Below are 19921 nucleotides of genomic sequence, written 5' to 3'. Positions count from 1 at the left end.
TGTTGATATGTTTCTATTTCTTTGTACCAACTGTCAATATTCTTAATAAATTCCTCGTTGTTTGTTGAGACTAATCAATAATTGACTCTGTTGATCTGATTTTTCTGCCATGAATACTTCATGGTAACCAGTGAGGCGTTTATTTAAATAAACACAGAAATAGAAGTCCCAGATTAGAGTATTGTTTGACAGAAACACAATAAATGTTTCCCTACCAATACAGCACAGAAAAAAACAAAGACAGAAATGCAAATGCCTCAACAGATTCCACCAACAATTGTTTTTTGCTACATTTCTCTAAATTATAGGAGAATAAAGTAAAGGTGATCCCCACGGTCAGAATGGGGAACGATTCTAGTCACTGTATATAGTGACATCACAAATGTGTCTGGGGATTTCCTGTATCCTCTCCCTCTCCTATTTCCACTTTCCGTCTTGTCTCTCAGGAATGAATAATTGGCCTTCTTCCACAACTAGATGTTAACATCAAACAATAGTTTTCCTTCAGCCCTAATGATATGCCTCGAACCAATTTGATTGGACCGTGCAGAGGGAGATTTAATCCAAAATATGACCAGTGAATTAAACGATCTGCGAGTGTTTGATGAGACAATGTAGAGGACGTTTTACAATTTATCTAAAACGTGCTATACCTGCCCTGGGAGTGTTTGATGGTACTGTTTAGCGGGAGCTTCATACTATATCTAAATCGTACTGTACCTGCCCTGGGAGTGTTTGATGGGACAGTGTAGACGGGTAATACTCTATATCTAAACCATGCTGTACCTGCCTTCTGATAGTTTAATGGGACAACATAGAGGGAGATTTAATCTGTATCTAAACCGTGCTGTACCTGACCTGGAAGTTTATGATGGGACAGTATGGACAGGTAAAGAGAGCATCCCTCTTGATATAACCCGTGCCATAACTGTCCTAGATGTGTGGAGGGAGCTTTACGCTTTATCTGACACATAATGTCCCTGTCCTGGAACTTACAGCGTCCAGTGCTGTAATAACTGAGGCAGGGTCTAATCTAATATAAACAGAGACATGGTTTAGTTTAGTAATGTGAAATGATGGGACTAGTATAATATAAAAGTGTCTTTGTCAAAGTTAATATAAACAGAGACAGGTTATTGTGCAATAGGAACAAAGGCATGGCATATTCCAGTAATATCTGAGACAGGGCCTGGAACAATATCAGTAGTTCTAGTACAGTAATAACTGACGTAGGGCCTAGTGCAGTAAATACTGATACAGGGACATTGGTTTATTGTTTCGTGACATGTGGCTGTGGGTGTCGCTGGCAAGGCCAGCATTAACACCTCTTTGTCACAGAGATTATGAAGTAAGGGTAATAAGTTTTCAAGTCTGGATGATGTGTGATTTTGAGGAATACGCGGAGGTGATGGTGTTCTCACTGCAGACATGGTGCGCTGGTGATGGAGTGGTGAATATTTAACGTGGTGGATGTGGTGATATAAACTGGAACACGGTCTAGTATAGTAATAACTGAGATAGGCTCTGCTGCATTATAGATTCACAGAATGGTTACAACACATATGAGCGTCAGTCAGCACATATAGCATGTGCTGCTCACTGCAAGATTATATCAGCTTGTCCACTCCCCTGCCCTTTCCCTGTGAATTGTCTTCCTGCAGGTACGTATCCAATTCCCTTTGGAATGCCACGACTGAAGCTGCCCCCAACACCCTTTCACGGAGTGCATTGCAGAACCTAACCACTCGCTACGTAAAAACATTTACATCAGTTCGACTTCGGTTCTTCTGCCAATCACCTTAAATCTGCATCCTCTGTTTTTGACCCTTCCACTAATGAAAACAGTTTCTCTCCAGCTGCTCTGCCCAGATCCCTTATCATTCTGAACACCTCTATCAAATCTCATCTCAACTATCTCTGCTCTAAGGAGAACAACCCCAGCTTCTCCAGACTATCCATGTAAGCGAAGTACCTTCTCCCTGGAACCACATTTGTAAACATTTTTCCGAATCTTCTCGAAGGCCATCACATCCTTCCTAAAGTGCTGTATCCAGAATTGGCCCCAATACTCCAGTTGATGCTGAAACAGTGTTTTATAAATGTTGCTCATAACTACCTTTGGCTTGTATTCTATGCCTCAATTTATGAAGCCGAGGATCCCACATGCTTTTTTAAACATTTTCTCAGCCTGCCCTGCCGTCTACGATGATTTGTGCAAATATACCCCAGGTCGCTGTGTTCATCCAGCCGCTTTAGCATTGTACGCTTAAGTTTATATTGGCTCTCCTCGCTTTTCGTACCAAAATGTACAACTTCACAATTTTCTGCGTTTCATTTGTCACGTGTCCACCCATTCCACCAGCAAGTCTTGGTCCTCTTGAATTCGTCACTATCCTCCTCACTGTTCACTGTACTTACAAGTCTTGTGTCATCTGAAAAAAATGAAATTGTGCCCTTGCACCCAAGTCTAATTCATGAATATAAACGAAGAGACTCCGTGTTCCTCGCACCAACTGATGCAGAACACCATTGTATACCCTCCTCCAATCAAAGAAAACAGCCAGTATTCTCTGGTTCCTGTCACTTAGCGAATTTTATAACCACCCTGCCCCTGTCTCTTTTATTCTATGGGTTTCAACTTTGCTGGCGAAGATATTATCTATCAAACACCTTTTGGAAGACCATCACATCAACGATACAGTGCAATAGAAACTGCGACGGGATCCGTTGTAATGAGAGAATGTTAATATCCATCGATCCATCTATCTATATTCTGCTTTTATAACGGATGCATGGTCAAGTGCAGAAATAACTGAGACATGGTCTTTTGTATAATAAATAGAGTCAGGGTCCAGTGCAGTTATATTTTAGACAAAATCGAGAGTAAGATGAAGTGGGACAGGATATAGTGTAATATATTTCAGGCGTAGTCTAGGACAGGAATAACTGAGACAGAGTCTAGTGCAATCAGACCAGGGACGGGGCGTAGTGTAATATATTTCAGACATGATCACCAGCAGTAATAACTGAGACAGGGTCACGTGTAACATAAACAGGGACAGGGCCTGTTGTAATGTAAACAGAAACAGGGTCGAGTGTAATATAAACAGAGACAGGGTCTAGTGTAATATAATCAGAGACAGGGTCTAGAGTAATTTATACAGAGATAGGGCCTAGTGTAATATAAACAGAAACAAGCTTTAAGTGATATATATACAGAAACAGGGTCTGGTGTAATTTAAACAGAGACAGGTTCTAGTGTAACATACAGAGAGACAGGGTCTAATTTCAAAAGGCTTTTGACAAGGTCCCACACTAGAGACTGGTGTGCAAAATCAAATCACATGGTATTGGGGGTAATATACTGACGTGTATAGAAAAGTGGTTTGCAGACAGGAAACTCTTTTGAGAAATGAAACTCTTTTGAGTTTGCAGACAGGAAGCAGAGATTCGGGATAAACAGGTGCTTTTCAGAATGGCAGGCAGTGACTAGTGGAGTGCGGCAGAGCTCAGTGCTGTGACCCCAGCTCTTTACAATATACATCAATGATTTAGATGAAGGAATTGAGTGTAATATCTGCAAGTTTGCAGATTACACTAAACTGGGTCGCGGTGTGAGCTGTGAAGGTGACAGTAAGAGCCTACAGGGTGACTTGGACAGGTTAGGTGAGTGGGCAAATGCTAGGCAGATGCAATATAATGTGGATCAATGTGAGGTTATCCACTTTGGAGACAAAAACGTGAAGACTGAATATTATCTGAATGGCGGCAGATAAGGAAAAGGGGAGGTGCAACGAGACTTGGGTGTCATGGTTCATCAGTCATTGAAAGTTGACATGCTGGTACAGCACGTGGTGAAGAAAGCAAATAGCGAGAGGATTTGAGTATAGGAGCAGGGAGGTCTTTCTGCAGTTGTACAGGGCCTTGGTGAGGCCTCACCTGGAATATTGTGTTCAGTTTTGGTCTCCTAACCTGAGGAAGGACATTCTTGGTATTTGAGGGAGTGCAGCGAAGGTTCACCAGACTGATTCCCGGGATGGCAGGACTGACATATGAGGAGTAATTGGATAAACTGGGCCTTTATTCATTGGAGTTTAGAAGGATGAGATGGGTTCTCATAGAAATTTAAAAGATTCTGACCAGACGGGACACGTTAGATGTGAGTAGAATATTCCCGATGTTAGGGAAGTCGAAAACCAGAGGACAAAGTCTTAGAATAAGGGGTAGACCATTTAGGACTGAGATGAGGAGAGACTTCTTCACTCAGAGAATTGTTAACCTGTGGAATTCCCTAACGCAGAGAGTTGTTGATGCCAGTTCATTGGATATATTCAAGAGGGAATTAGATATGGTCCTTACGGTTAAGGGAATCAAGGGGGATGGAGAGAATGCAGGCAAGATTTATTGAGGGTATGATCAGCCATGATCATATTGAATGGTGGTGCAGTCTCGAAAGGCCGAATGGCCTACTCCTGCACATATTTTCTAAGTTTCTATGTTTCTTATGTAATATAAACAGAGAGAGGGTCGAGTGCAAAATAAACTCGGACAGGGTCTAATGTAATATAATCATCGACAGAGTATTTTTTTATATAAACGGAGACAGGGTCCAGTGTAATATAAACAGAGACAGGGTCTAGTTTAACACAAACAGAGACAGGGCCTAGTTTAATATAAAAAGAATGCTTGTCTAGTGAAATAATAACTGTGACAGGATCGAATGCTAGAACCTCCACTTTTATGCTTATCACCCGAAAATGGGCATTATGTCCCGTGTGGGCATTAAAAAATGGTTTCCAGATCGCCGGCTTCTCACCTGTTCGCAAAACAACTAGTTTCCATTATTGAAAATGGCGTTACTGCGAGCGATATCAAATGGGCGGTAACATTAAATTATTTTGTCCTTCTGCCGTAAAGTGTGGCCATCCTTAGCAACAGCATGGCAACGCTCGATTCCCACGATTCAGGAGGTCAAGGTCATCATGACATGCGCAGAAGTAGAGACAGAGAGAGAGGGAGCTCAGAGGGACTGAAAGTGTGTGTGGCTGTGGTCTGTGCTTGTCTGGCTGTTGTGGAGATTCACTATTAGCAAAAAGCCTGCTAAGCACCAAGAATATAGTTGGCACCGAGTCTTTGTCCAAATAATAATGTACAATATGGAAGGGATGGAGGAGGCCCTCGAGCTGGTAGCCAGCAACAATGGTGGTAGAGGGCCCCCAGTGGTCCCGGAGCACCGCACTGCATCGCAAAGTGCCGCACCCCCATTGCCAACCACACATGAGAGCGAGTAGCAACATGTTGCTTCTGGCTCAGAGCACATTCCCAATTCAGGACCGTCCTCTCCCGCATCCGTCCAAACAGCGGTTCGGCCGTCACCCAGTAATGAAGCATCGCCTGAGGATCTCCTCGGCCAGGCAGCTTGAAGTCAGGAGGGGAAGGGGTGGAGGTCGGAAGGAGAAGCGCGGGTGTGGTGGGGGGAAGGGTTGCTTTGTACAGAAATACTGATGATATCAAATTAATGTTTGTTTACTTTTTTTTTAAAGGAACCTTGCTGCACATTGGCTCAGAAAGCTGCACCATTGCATGCTGGTGATTACTTTAAATGAAAGGGTAAAGTCACAATTAACTTCAATCAACTTAAACTTTAACTGTCACCAAGGTAATGCCCACCATTGATTTATGACCTGCACACCCAACAGTGTGTCAGCCTTGTAAATAACACCAACGTTCTTTCAGGCAAAGCGATCATTGATGAGGTCCTGACGTAAGGCTCTTGCAGCTATGATGCCACCATGGGCCCTTTCATGCGGTCTACAGTTGGAAGGCGGAATGGTTTCAGCATCAGGCAGATTATCTGGGCCGATGTCAGCGTCCGCTTCCTCGTCCTCATCTTCCTCACTCTGGTGAGGTGGACTCTCAGACTCATCAGGCAATTCTTTTTCCCTCCTTATATCCAATTCATGCAGCATGGAGCACACCAACACGAAATTAGCTAATTGATCAGGGTGGTATTGGATCTCGCCTCCTGAGTGGTCCAGGCATCTAAAGTGCTGCTTCAGCACACCAATGGTTTTCTCTACGATATTGCGAGTTTTTCTGTGGCTTTCATTGTATCACCTCTCGGATTCGTTGTGGGTGTCACGCAGGGGGTGTCATAAGCCAAGTGGTGAGACCATATCCTTTGTCACCAAGCACCCAGCATTGACCTTGTAAATGATTGTTGAACAAGTCAGATACATTGCTCTCACGCAGCATGTGAGCATCATGGATGCTGCCCGTAAATTGAGCATTCATGACTAGTGTAATTTGCTGGTGGTCCAAAACCAGTTGGACATTCAGGGAGTGGAATCCCTTGCGGTTCCTGAAAACCTCAGCATTCTTAAAAGGTGCCCACATCACGATGTGCGTACAGTCTATTGCTCCCTGCACCTTGGGGATGTTTTCCTTTCTGGAGAATCCGAGAGCCCTCTCAGTCTGTGCCTCCCATGTGATAGGGAAGCTGATCAAGTCCCTCCTGTGTGCTTACAGGCTTCCGTGACCTTCCTGTCTAATACAGCGATGTGTGGCATGCTGAGAAAGTCCGCAAATGTCTCCAACTGTGGCTTGAAAAAAACACAAGATTTAGAACGACAGTGCTGCAGTGATTTTGACCTTGAAGGACAGTGCAGTACTGATGGTGATGACAGGCTGCAGATCTGCCCTTATCAGCTGGCATACCTCAGTGATAACCTCTTTGTGGAAACATAGAATCATAGAAACATAGACACATTGAAAATATGTGGACGAGTAGGCCAATCTGCCCTTCGAGCCTGCACCATCATTCAATAATTTCATGGCTGATCATTGACTTCAGTATCCTCTTCCTGCTTTGTCTCCATACCCCTTGATCCCTTTAGCCCTGAGGGCCATATCGAACTCCCTCTTGAATATATCTAACAGACTGGCATCAACAATTCTTTGCGGTAGAGAATGCCACAGGTTCACAATTCTCTGAGTGAAGAAGTTTCTCCTCTTCTTGATCCTAAATGGGTTACCCCTTATCTTTAGACTGTGACCTCTGGTTCTGGACTTGTCCAACATCGGGAACATTCTTCCTGCATCTAAGCTGTCCAGTCCCGTCAGAATTTGAGATCCCCTCTCAATCTTCTAAACTCCAATGAATACAGGCCCAGTCGATTCAATATCTCCTCATGTGTCTGCCCAGCCGACCTGGGAATCAGTCTGATGAACCTGCGCTGCACTCCCTCAATAGCAAGAACGTCCTTCCTCAGAGTAGGAGAACAGAAGTGAACTCAATATTCCAGGTGATGCCTCACCAAGGCTCTGTACAAATGCAATAAGACTTCCCTGCTCCTATACTCAAATCCCCTAGCTATGAAGGTCAACATGCCATTTGCCTTCTTCACCGTCTGCTGTACCTGCATGCCAACTTTCAATGACTGATGTACGATGACACCTAGGTCTCGTTGCACCTCCCCTTTTCCTAAAGCGCAGTCTCTGAAGGCATGTGGTGTCGGGCAAGTCGAGGTAAGAATGCCTCTGCCTGTAATTGCGGGGGATGTAACATCTGGTCCTCCTCATCTGTCTGTCATGTCTTATATTGAGCACATAATGCAATGGAATTTTCTTTCGGCGATGTCGAGTCTACTGCATGTAATTGGTCACCAACAGAGAGTGAGAAAGGACAGGCACCATTGCCATCGCTCTCTGTTGTCCACCGATTGGTCACAAACAAGCAATGCCCCGACGGAGACACCTCTTCAATTACAATCGGTCACAGTATGGTGAGATGTTTTTACAGATGTTCACATCAACTGCAACGACCTGCAGATTACATCAGAACTCCGTCGAAGTTGAAGCACAGCAGCCTTTTAAAGGACACGATATGTGATCTAGAACATGGCGTCCATAACGCTGTGATTCATTCCGCTTAGTTCCAAATTTCTTGGGCGTTTTCTTGGGAGAGCGATATTGTGAGCGATATGTGTGCGAGGTGGAGAGATTGATGCTGGACCATCTCATGGCCGCAAGTATCGTAAATATGCTCTTTCCTACAACAAAGGGAGGGCGGGCATTAATATTGAATCTCGGCGTTAAATCTGTCTGGCAATTAACACTGGGTGATATTATGGGCGTTGAATTCTGTTGATTCAACTCAAAAAATGTGAACGGGCAGTATTTTTTTTCCCGAGCGTTAAGCACATGGGGAAAGTAATGCTCGGCGATAATTTTCCGAAAAATGTCTGCCAGTTTTCATTTTATGTCAAAAAGATTGATATATGGGCATTATACGTCATTTCAGTTGTAAAATGGGCGGTAAGTGGGCGTTAAGCATGCAAAAAAAGTAGACATTCTAACCCGTAGAGTTTTAGAAACAGAGACAGGTCTTAGTGTAATATGAACAGAGAGATTTTGCAGTTATAGAATCATAGAATCGAAGAATGATACTGTACAGAACGCGTACATTCAGCTCACTGGTTCCTGTGCCGGCACAAAGTTGAAACAGCAACCAATTAATCCCACTCCCCCTGCTATTTCCCAATATCCCTGCATTGTTTCCAAATCCCTTTTGAATTATATTATTGGAACGGCGTCCAGCACCCTATCAGGTAGTGTATTCCAGATCATCACATTCTGTGTATTTCTTTTTCCTCATTTCGCCTCTGGCTCTTTTGCCAAGCACCTTAAATCTATGTTTTCTGGTTACAGACCCGTCAGCCACTGGAAAATAATCTTCGTAGTTACTGTTTCAGAACCCCTCACAATCTTGAACATGTTTATCAAATCTCCTTTTAAACTTCTCTACTCCAATGATAACAATCCCAATGCCCCGAAGGTCTACACGTAACTGAAGTATTTCCTCCAAGGTACTACACTGGTAAATTCCCTCTGCACCCTTTGCAAGGCCTTACAATCTTTCCTAAAATGTGGTGCCCAGAATTAAACACAACACTTCTGCTGGGGTATAACCAATGTTTTACAGATGTTTAACAACAAGTTCCTTGCATTTGCACCCTATTTCTCTATTTATAAAAACGAAAATTCGTGTATACCTTCTGCATTCCAGAGCAGAACAACTTGCTACATTAAAACATCTCTTCATCTCCCCTCTGTTTTTTTTTGCAAATGATCTTAAATCCATGTCCTCTGGTTACCGACGCTCCTGTCAGTGTCAACAATGTCTCACTATCAACTCTATCAAATCGCTTCATAAAGGGAAGGATATAAAATGTGGAGGCATTTATTTCTGATTGTTGCCAGCGATTGATTTGTAAAATTTGGTTCGGATAGGGTATTAACCAAGGCTGGTCGATGGAGTTAAGATAACGATGATCCGTCATCTAATTGAATAGAGGCAGCATCTCGTGCAGTACTAATTGAGAAAGGGTACCATGCAATTTAAATAGAAGAACAGTCTATTTTATTAAAAACAGAGATAAAACCGAGTGCAATATAAAGAGGTGACATCGTCTCGTGTAATAATAACTGCGACAGGGGCTCCTGTAATATAAATGGAGGCATGGTGTAGATTGTAATAACTGAGAGTGTCCAGTGCATTATAAACATAGACATAGTCTATTACATTAAAACTGAAGCAAGATTTCGTGTAACATGAAGAGATACATATGCGAGTGCAGTAAAAATGAGACAGTATCCAATCTAAGACAATATGAACAGGGGCATGTTCCAGTGTAGTAATAACTGAGACAGGGCATCGTGTAATGTAGACTGAGACAAGGCTGAGTGCAGTCTAATCAGAGACATGGTCTAGTGCAATGATAAAACTGAGACAGGTCCCAGTGTAATATAAAGAGATACATGTTCTCCTGCAGTACTAACAGAGAGAGCCTTGTGTAATATAAACAGAGACATGGCCCAGTGTAATATGAACAGACGGAGGGCCTACTTTAATATAACCAGTGACCAGGTCGAATGGATTAATGCAATATTAACAGAACCAAAGTCTAGCACAGTACTAACGGAGACAGGACCGATTATAATATACCAGGGATATGTTCTAGTGCAGTAATAACTGAGACAGCATCTAGTGTAATATAAAGTGAGACATTGTCTAGTGTAATATAAACGGAGACATTATCTAGTGTAATATAAACTGAGACATTGTCTAGTGTAATATAAAAAAAGACATTGTCTCGTGTAATATAAACTGATACAAGGTCTATTTCAGCAAAAACTAAGACATGCCCTATAGAAGCTTTTACTGTCTGTTTATGTGTGTCGGTGTTTTCTCTCATAATCTATTTTCCCTTTATTGATCAATTGCTTGGTTTTCCTTTGCTGAATTCTAAAATCCTCCCAATCCTCAGGCTTACTACTACTTTTGGCTACATTATTAATCTTTTCCTTTGATTTAATACTATATTTAACTTCTCTTGTTATCCATGGTTGGACCAATTTTCTTGCACGATTTTTGTGCCTTAAAAAAGGTATGTTTATCTTAACGTATGCATTAATTCTTCACATGCTATCCATTGCTTGTCTACCATCATACCTTTTAAGACAGGTTCGCAACACGCTCTCATAGCTACGTAGTTTGCTTTGTTTAGACTTAAGTCCCTAGTTTTGGATGTAACTAAATCACTTTGAAATTTCATGTAACATTCTGTCACATTGTGGCCACTTTTCCCGAAAGGCCCATTTTCTACAAGGTTATTAATTAATCCTTTCTGACTGCACAATACTAGATCTAATATAGCCTGTTCCCTTGCTGGTTCCTCAACATACTAATCGAGAAAACCATCTTGTATTCATTCCATGAATTCGTCCTCCACAATATTACTGCAAATTTGGTTTGCTAAGTCTATATGTAGATTGAAATCCCCCATGATTACTGTATTACCCTTGTTACATGCACCTCTAATTTTCTGAGTAATACTGTGCCCTGTCTCAGTTATTACTGCACTAGACCATGTCTTTTTTTAAATTACACTTGGCCGTGTCTCATTTATTTCTGCACTAGAACATATTTTATTTACATTATATCCCGACCATGTATCTGTTTATATTAGACAAGTCCCAATCTCAATTATTACTGAAACAGATATTTTATCTGTTTCTTTAACCCGTTTGATATTACACTGCTGGAGTACTGCACTGCATACTGTCTTTGTTTGTATTACGCTAGACTCTGTTGCTGTTTATTTTATGCGAGAACCTATCTCAGTTATTACTGCACTAGACTATGTCTCTGTTTTTATTACGTGGATCCCTGTCTCTGTTTACATTACACTGGGCATGAAAGCATGGTCCTTGCACTAAACATCTATAAGACAAAGGTCATCCACAAGTCTGACTCCACCACACTAACCCCAATTCATCAAGATCCACGGCGTGGCCCTGGACAACGTGGACCACTTTCCGGATTTCGGGAGCAAATTAACAACAAGGGCAAACATTGACGACGAGATTCACTGCGCCTCCAGTGTGCCAGTGCAGCCTTTGGCCGCCTGAGGTAAACAGTGTTCGAAGACCACGCCCTCAAATCTTCCACCAAGCTCATGATCTACAGGGCTGTAGTGATACCCGCCCTCCTGCATAGCTCAGAGATGTGGACCATAAACAGGAGACACCTCAAATCGCTGGAGAAATAACACCAACAATTTCCCCACAAGATCCTGCAAATCCCCTGGGAGGACAGACGCATCAACATTATCATCCTTGACCAGGCAAACATCATCAGCATCGAAGCACTGACCACACTCGACCAGCTCTGCTGGGTGTGCCAAAGTGTTGCATGCCTGACCGAAGACTCCCAAAGCAAGCGCTCGACTCCGACACTGCAAGCGAGTCCAAGGTGGCGTTTCAAGGAATCCCTCAAAGTCTCCTTGATAAAATGCAACATCCCGACCATCACCTGAGAGTCCTTGGCCAAAGGCCGCCCTAAATGGAGGAAGTGCATCTGGGCGGGTTCTGAGCACTTCGAGTCTCATCGCCGAGAGCATGCAGAAACCAAGCACAGGCAGCAGATGGAGTGTGCGGCAAACCAGTTCCTCTCACCTTTTCGTTCAACGGTTGTCTGTTTTACCTGTGACAGAGACTGTAATTCCCATATTGGAATGTTTAGTCCCCTAAGATCTCATTTTTAGAGAGGAAGCAAGTCTTCCTCGATTTCAAAGGACTGCCTATGATGAAGATGACTAGGTCCTGTCTCTTTTTATATTCCAGTGGACCATGTCTCTGTTTATATTACACTAGACACTGTCCCTGTTTATATTACACGATACCGTGTCCCTGTTTATATTAAAATAGACCCTGTCCCTGTTTACATTACACGAGACCCTGTCTCTGTTTACATTACACGAGACCCTGTCACTGTTTATATTGCGTAAGGTCCTGTGTCAAGTGGCCTCACAAATTAACAGAGTAATTTAAATAATTTTGAAAAACTGAAATTAGAGGTACGCACTCAGCCAGTACAGCAAAACATCAGCTTTTAAAAGAGAAAATAATGTAAATGATATGTTGGTTGGCAGCAGAGTACAGGTAACCAGAACTCTGGTGGCAAGCAATATGGGACATGCAAATAGTTACAAATCCAAAACCAAATACAAAGCAGGAGCACGGGGAAACTGACTTCATAAGCCGAAAGATTACGTGCGATCTGCCGAGTGTAATCTACGGCAATCCGATGCAAACAATGCTACATCTTGAATAGTTGGAAAAAAGGGAACTATCAAAGAACCAGGCTTATAGGGCACCTCAGTGCCACCAGAACAGAACATGAGGACAAAGCAACCATCAGGCATTTCATGGAACGTGGGGTTAAGTCCCACGAAATTATGGGGCTTGAAACCAAAATGAGCTGGACAACCCCACAAAGGAAGAAGACAGAGAGAGATTCTGGGAATGAGAAACCCAGTTAACAAATTGACTCAATCAAATATAAAACGAGAAAAATCTGACCCCGATCCAAACCTAAAGTAACCCCCATGGAACCATGGAAAGCCTACCGTAACACTAACCCTAGCTCACAAATCCGATCCCTGATCCAAACCACAACACCAACACTAATCCATAACACCAACCATAACCACTATTCTAACTCTAATGACACTAACCCGAGTGACCCCAAAACTATCGACCCTAACTCTAACCTGAACCCAAAACCTAAAATACCTTCAACCATAAGCCTGATCTCGATCTTAAGCACGAATATTTTTTCAAGTAGTTAAATCAAAGTTAAAGGCTCTAACACATGACTTGAAACACAACTGGATAATAGCAAGTAGAATGATACGAATAGCAATAAGAGGCATGAGACAAATAAAATGCAGGTACCAATGAGAAAAGCCTCAATAAATGAAAATGCAAACACAAGAGAGGACAATGACCCTATCTCCTATAAAGGAAACCATTACAGCTGTAAGGAGGGATGATATGTTGGAAAGATCATCAAATGAATCCATATAGATTGAACGGAAGAACAAAAAAGGGACAAGCACACAACTATAGATCCCTAAACATTCAGAGGGAGATAGAATAACAAATATACAACTACATTTGTGAGATGTCCAAAAACAATAGGGAACATTAGTAGGGGGTGACAACTACCCTAGAACCCTTAAAATGGATTCCAGAAGATTTTTTTTAGACAGAACGTAGTAATGCCAACGAGTAGTTCTGGATTTAATTTTAGGAAATGAAACTGGCCAGTTGGAAGGGGTATTAGTGGGAGAGCATTTTGACTCTTTTGATCAAAATTCAGTTATATTTAGCATCGTTATGGAAAATGTAGACCAGGTGTAAATGTCGAGTGGGGAAAGGCCAATTTTAATAAGCTGAGAAGTGATTTAACAAAAGAGACGCAGAACAGCTACTTGAAGGTAAATCAGTGTCAGAGCATTGGGAGGCATTCAAAGCAGAGATAAGAAGGGTACAGAGCAAATATGTTCCCACAAAGAAAAGGGGTGGGACTCCCAAATCTAGATCCCCTGGATGTCACGGAGCACACAGGATAGTATAAGGCAAAAAGCGAAGATTTTGTTAGGTACCGAAAAATCAATACTGCAAACAACCTAGGGGAGTATAGAAAGTGGAGAGCTGAAATGAAAAGGGACATTCGGAAAGCAAAGAGTGGGCATGGAAATGTTGGCAAGTAAAATCAAGGAAAATCCAAAGCTGGTTTATAAATACATAAAACGCAAGGGAATAAATGAAGAAAGAGTAGAGATGAAAACGGTAACCTGTGTGTGGAGGCAGAAGACACTGGTATGGTTCTCAATACATACTTTGCGTCTGTCTTCACAGACAGAGGGACAATGCAGACACTGTAGTTTATGAGGAGGAGTGTGAAATATTAGATGGGATAAACCTAGAGACAGATGAATAATTAAGTGGTTCAGCATCTTTAAAAATAGACAAATCACTAGTCGCGAATGTAATGTTCCACTGGCTGTTATGCGAGGCAAGGGAGAAAAGAGCGCAGGCTCTGACCATCATTATTCAAACCTTTCTGGTTACAGGCATGGGGGCAGAGGACTGGAGGACTGCTAACATTGTGCCATTGTTTAAAGAGGGAGAAACGGATAGACCAAGTAATTATAGGCCATTCAGCCTAACCTCAGTGGTGGGAACATTATTGGAAAATGTTCTGAGGGACAGAATAAATGTTCATTCAGAATATCACAGATTAATCAAGGACTGTAAAAATGGTTTTGTTAAAGGAATGTCATATCTGACTAAATTGGTTACATTTTATGAGGAGATAATGAGGAGGGTCGATCAGGAATCATTTGATGTAATCTACATCAAGTTCAGCAAGGCCGTTAACAAGGTCACACAAGGCAGGTTGGTCAGAAAAAGTAAAAGCCCATGGGATCCAAGGGAAACTGGCAAGTTCGATCCAAAATTGGCTCAGAGGCAGGAAGCAAAGCGGAATGGACGATGGGTGTTTTTGTGACAGGAAGGATGTTTCCAGAGGGGTTCTGCAGGGCTCTGTATTAATTCCCTTGCTTTTTTGTTATATATCAATGATTTGAACTTGAATGTCGGGGGCATGATTAGGAAGATTGCAGATGATACAGCAATTGGCAGTGTGGTTGATATTGAGGAAGACAGCTGTCGACTACAGGAAGATATCTATGGACTGATAAAGTGGGTAGAACAGTGGCAAATGAAATTCAATCTGGAGAAGTGTGATGTACTGCAATTGAGGAGGGCTATCAAGGCAAGGTAATAGACAATAAATGATAGAACACTGAGAAATGTAGAGGGACAGAGGGACGGAGTGCATGTCCACAGATCTTTGAAGGTAGCAGGACAGGTATATAAGGTGGTTAAGAAGATATACAGGATACTTTATTTGAATAGCCAAGGCATAGAATAAAGGAGCAGGGCGGTTATGCTTGAACTGTACAAAACACTAGTTCGGCCACAGGTAGAGTACTGCGTGCAGCCTGGCCACCACATTAAAGGAAATATGAGATTGCACTCGAGAGGGTACAAAGGAGTATAATGAGGATCTTGCCAGGACTGGAGACTTTTAGCTCTGAGGATAGTTTGGTTCGGCTGGGGTTGTTTTCTTTGGAACAGTGGAGGCTGAGGGGAGATTAAATTGAGGAGTATAAGATTATGAAGTGCCTCGATAGGGTGGATAGGAAGTACCTATTTCCCTCAGCAGAGAGACCAGTAAGTAGGGGACATAAAATTAATGTAATTGGTGGAAGGATTTGAGGGGAGTCGAGGAAAATTTATTTCACCCAGAGTGTGGTGGGGATTTTTGACTTACTGCCTGAAATGGTGGTAGAGGCAGAAATTCTCATCACATTACAAAGCACATGATTATGCATTGGAAGTGCCCTAAGCTACAAGGCTGCGGACCAAGTGCTGGAAAGTGGGATTAGGCTGGATGGCTCTTTTTTTTAGCTCAGGGGCGATGGGCACAATGGCCTCATTCTGTGCAATAATCCTCTCTGAATCTATCACAACATTTCAATATTTAATTACTATTAAAAAACCATTTAACCTTCTCTGATCTATGTAGAACAATCCCAGTTTCTCCAGACTCCTCATAACTGAAATACTTCACTCTGATAAATTACTAGACGTTCTGCTCCGCAGCATCACCAAGGCCTTGACATACTTCCCATAGTCTGGATTGGACTAAATCTAATATTTATTTCTCCTTCTAATTCTAAGGATGAAACTCTCTTCCAATTGAACTGAGCAGTAATCTGAGTATTATTAAATATTGATTGATAGCAATGCTGTAACTTGTTCTGAGAATGCAGACGGTGACTTATCCGCTCAGCAACAGCAGCCTCTGCATGATTCCTGTTTCAATATGATCACTGTCGCCACCTACTGGTGATAACCATCTACTGCAAGCGCCAGAGTTTTTTCAACATGATTATTTAATTCCACACACAACATCTTGCATTTTCCCAGTGACGTTCACCCAGAGGTATTTCTGAGAGCAAACCACGAGAGAGCCAAGATATCAGGTGGAGTTAAGGGAGAAAGGGTCCAATTACTGCTGCAAATTCTGAGAAAATTTACTTGGGCAGATGTGAAGTGATATAGGAATATAAGAATTAGGAGCCACACGGAAGCTGGAGCCTGCTCTGCCATTCAATATGATCATGGCCCATCTTCGACCTCAACTCCACTTTCCCGTCCGATCCCCATATCCCTTGATTCTTCTGGAGTCCATAAATCTATCGATCTCAGTTTTGAATATAATCAAGGACGCAGCATCCTCAGCCCTCTGGGGCAGAGAATTCCAAAGATTCACAAACCTCTGAGTGAAGAAATTCCTCCTCATCTCAGCCTGATATTGTTGACACCTTATCTTGAGATTATGCTGCCTAGTTCCAGAGTCTCCGATCAGCGGGAGCAACCTCTCAGCATCTCGCCCGTCAATACCCCTCAGAATCATATACGTTTCAATGAGATCGCCTCTCATTCTTCCAAACTCCAAAGGAATTTCTCAGAGCAAACCACAAGAGGGCTAAGAGATCAGGAGGAGTTAATGCAGAAAGGACACAATTACTGTTATCAATTCTGAGGAGGTTTTCATGGGAAGGTATGAAGTTATATAAGAACATAATATTTAGGAGCAGGAGTAGGCTACAAGGCCCCTCGAGACTGCTCCGCCATTCAGTACGATCATGGCTGATCATCTAACTAAACTCAACTTTCCTCCTTTAAGCCCATATCCCTTGATTCACCTAGAGTACAAAAAACTATGTATCTCAGCCTTGAATATATTCAATGACTCAGCAGGGTTTGTGGATTCTGGTGGCTCAGATAGGTCGCAGGATCTGGGAATCATTCCCAGGTATAACAAGTCATTTGAAATTATCTCCATATTACCAATGGGGATGTTCCTTGCCAGTACGAGTATATTGTTGCTGGGCAGATTTGTGTACAAATAGGTTCCATTCACAGGTGGTTGTAGTTGGCTTTCTATCTCTGCTCAGCGGGCGGGAAACAGCTAGTTGTTTTTCTGCACCAAACCAGCAGATGTTTCCTGCAAGTTACATTGTGAGTTCTCGCCCGTCACTGATGGTGAAATTATGGATCTCTGTGACAAAATGTGTGGGAGAGATATGGACTGTGCGTGGGTGGGATCAACTTGGAAGTTAATTCTTCGACTACTGAATCAGTAGGCAACATCCATCTAAAATATATTTTTGATGGCATGACCTTAAAAACATGATGTTTCGTGTATGACATGTGCAGTACAGAAGACAATATAATTAGAGCAATGCAAAGCATTTGATGCGTCAATTAATGAAGGACAAATCTTCTCTGGATTGTTCTATTACAATCCAGCAGACGGCAATTGATGCCTGTGCTGGTATCACATACACATATAGAGGTACAGATATAAAGATCGCAATAATCCATATCACAATTCCTGGTTCCTTTGATAATTTATACTTGACCCCTTGAGCTGCAGTCTGCCGCGTTACAGTCCCATTGATGGAGCCTCTGACCGGGAATTCTTGTTACTCAAGTTTTGATCTAATTGTTATTGATAGCCTTTATATTTTTAAATAAAACACGCTCTGGTACAACTGTGAGAGACATACACTTGGCATCACAACAGCTGGCCATAGCTGGGTTAAGGTCAGCACCGAATCAAACTGCACAATGGCGACACTCAATTAAAGCATTTATTATAATGATTTCCCTTTCCAGGTGCAAATTAAAAATGTTACCTCAAACCAATAATATCCCAAAGCTACGGATAATCGTTTCACACTGATCGACACCGTTTAATCTTTAGTGTTGAGGACATTTCCATGGTCGGTGGGACAGTAATGTAATTTCGATTAGAGAGCGAGGCAGAGTGATTTAATTCTCACCCAGATAGCTTTGGGCGGACTGTGCGAACTCCTCACAATTATACAGATAGGTGTAGATCTTCACTTTTAACATTTAGAATTGCTCAGCGTGAAATTAAGTAACAGTCTTCACACGGGTGGACTGAGATCCAGTGCCCGATTTGGGTCAGGAACGATTGTATTAAGTGTGGAGCTGCACAGGCGCGGTGGATGCTATCTGATAAAATGTAATGTTGTTCCCAAACTTAGCTTTCCCTGCTGTATAACCGGGAAGCATATCCATCCCAGAAGCAGTTGCCGATCACAAAAATAAAGACTTCCATTTATATAGCTGCTTTCTCGAAAACAGGATGCTCTTTCGTGACAATTAACTACGTTTTGGAGTGTTATCGCTGTTGTAATGGAGGGAAACACGGCAGCCAATTTGTGCACAGCACGATCCAACTAACAGCAACGTGATACATGACGAAATGATATTTTAGTGAAGTTTGTTGAGGGATAAATATTGAACAAACACAGGGAAGAACTCCCCTGCTCTTGTTCGAAATAATGCGATGGGATATTTTACATCCACCTGAGAGGAATTGGACACGGAGTCAATGTGGGCTGTTTGTGGGGAATGTAAATCCTGACACTGATTCAGTGTTCTACTGAAAATCTTTTGGATATTCGGTATATAATCCCCAGCAGTATATCGGCAATCAAAGTCAAGGTAATTTTGGGTAATGTACAGAAAACACGGATTATTAATGATGTATTATATTTTACACAGCTGGATTCAGACAGGAAAATAGGGGAGGAGTCAGTCTGCTGCTGGGGGAGGCGTGTGACTCCCAGTCACCATCCCCCTCTCTCTCACACACACACACACACACAAACACACAGGGGACCGGACAGTTTAAATAGCGGGACCCAGCTCCAGGTTCACAATCAGGAGGCGGTGTTGCGGCTCCGAGACAGCTTCCCGAGTCAGTTACACCGAGAGACCCGACGATGGGACTTGACCCGTGTCTCTGTTTGTTTCTGGCCTGCTTCACCTGTGAGTATTCCTCGCTGCTTCCGTGACACAATACAAGGCGGCTTCAGATATTGTGTTTTTATTGCTATTCATTGATGTGAATGTTCTCGAAAGTAATTACAATTTATTTCATTCATTGACAGATGTCCAGTCCGAAATCGTGCTGACCCAGTCGGCTTCTGTGTCGATGAAGCCCGGAGAATCTCACAAACTGTCCTGTTCAGTGAGCGGGTTCAGTTTGGACAGCTACTACATGCACTGGGTTAAACAAGTTCCCGGGAAGGGGCTGGAGTGGCTGCTTGCTTACTATAAAGCATCCAGTAGCACAGATTACGCGCCTGGAGTGGAAGGTCGGATCATCCCTTCAAGTACATCTTCCACAACCTACATCGAGATCAAGAATCTGAGAACCGAAGACACCGCCATGTATTACTGTGCAAGAGACCCACAGCGACCCGAACCCGACTTGGGCTCGTACAGAAACTGAACGAGAGCAATTGCAGCAACTTCCATCGAATTCTAGGTCAGTAACGGTGTAAAGTATATCAAGAGATGTGTTTAACCTAGATTGCAAGAGTGTATTTGCTACAGC

The sequence above is a fragment of the Pristiophorus japonicus genome, unplaced genomic scaffold, assembly GCF_044704955.1.
Source record: "Pristiophorus japonicus isolate sPriJap1 unplaced genomic scaffold, sPriJap1.hap1 HAP1_SCAFFOLD_237, whole genome shotgun sequence".
NCBI classification, from domain to species: Eukaryota; Metazoa; Chordata; class Chondrichthyes; family Pristiophoridae; genus Pristiophorus; species Pristiophorus japonicus.
This window is presented reverse-complemented; position numbering follows the sequence as displayed.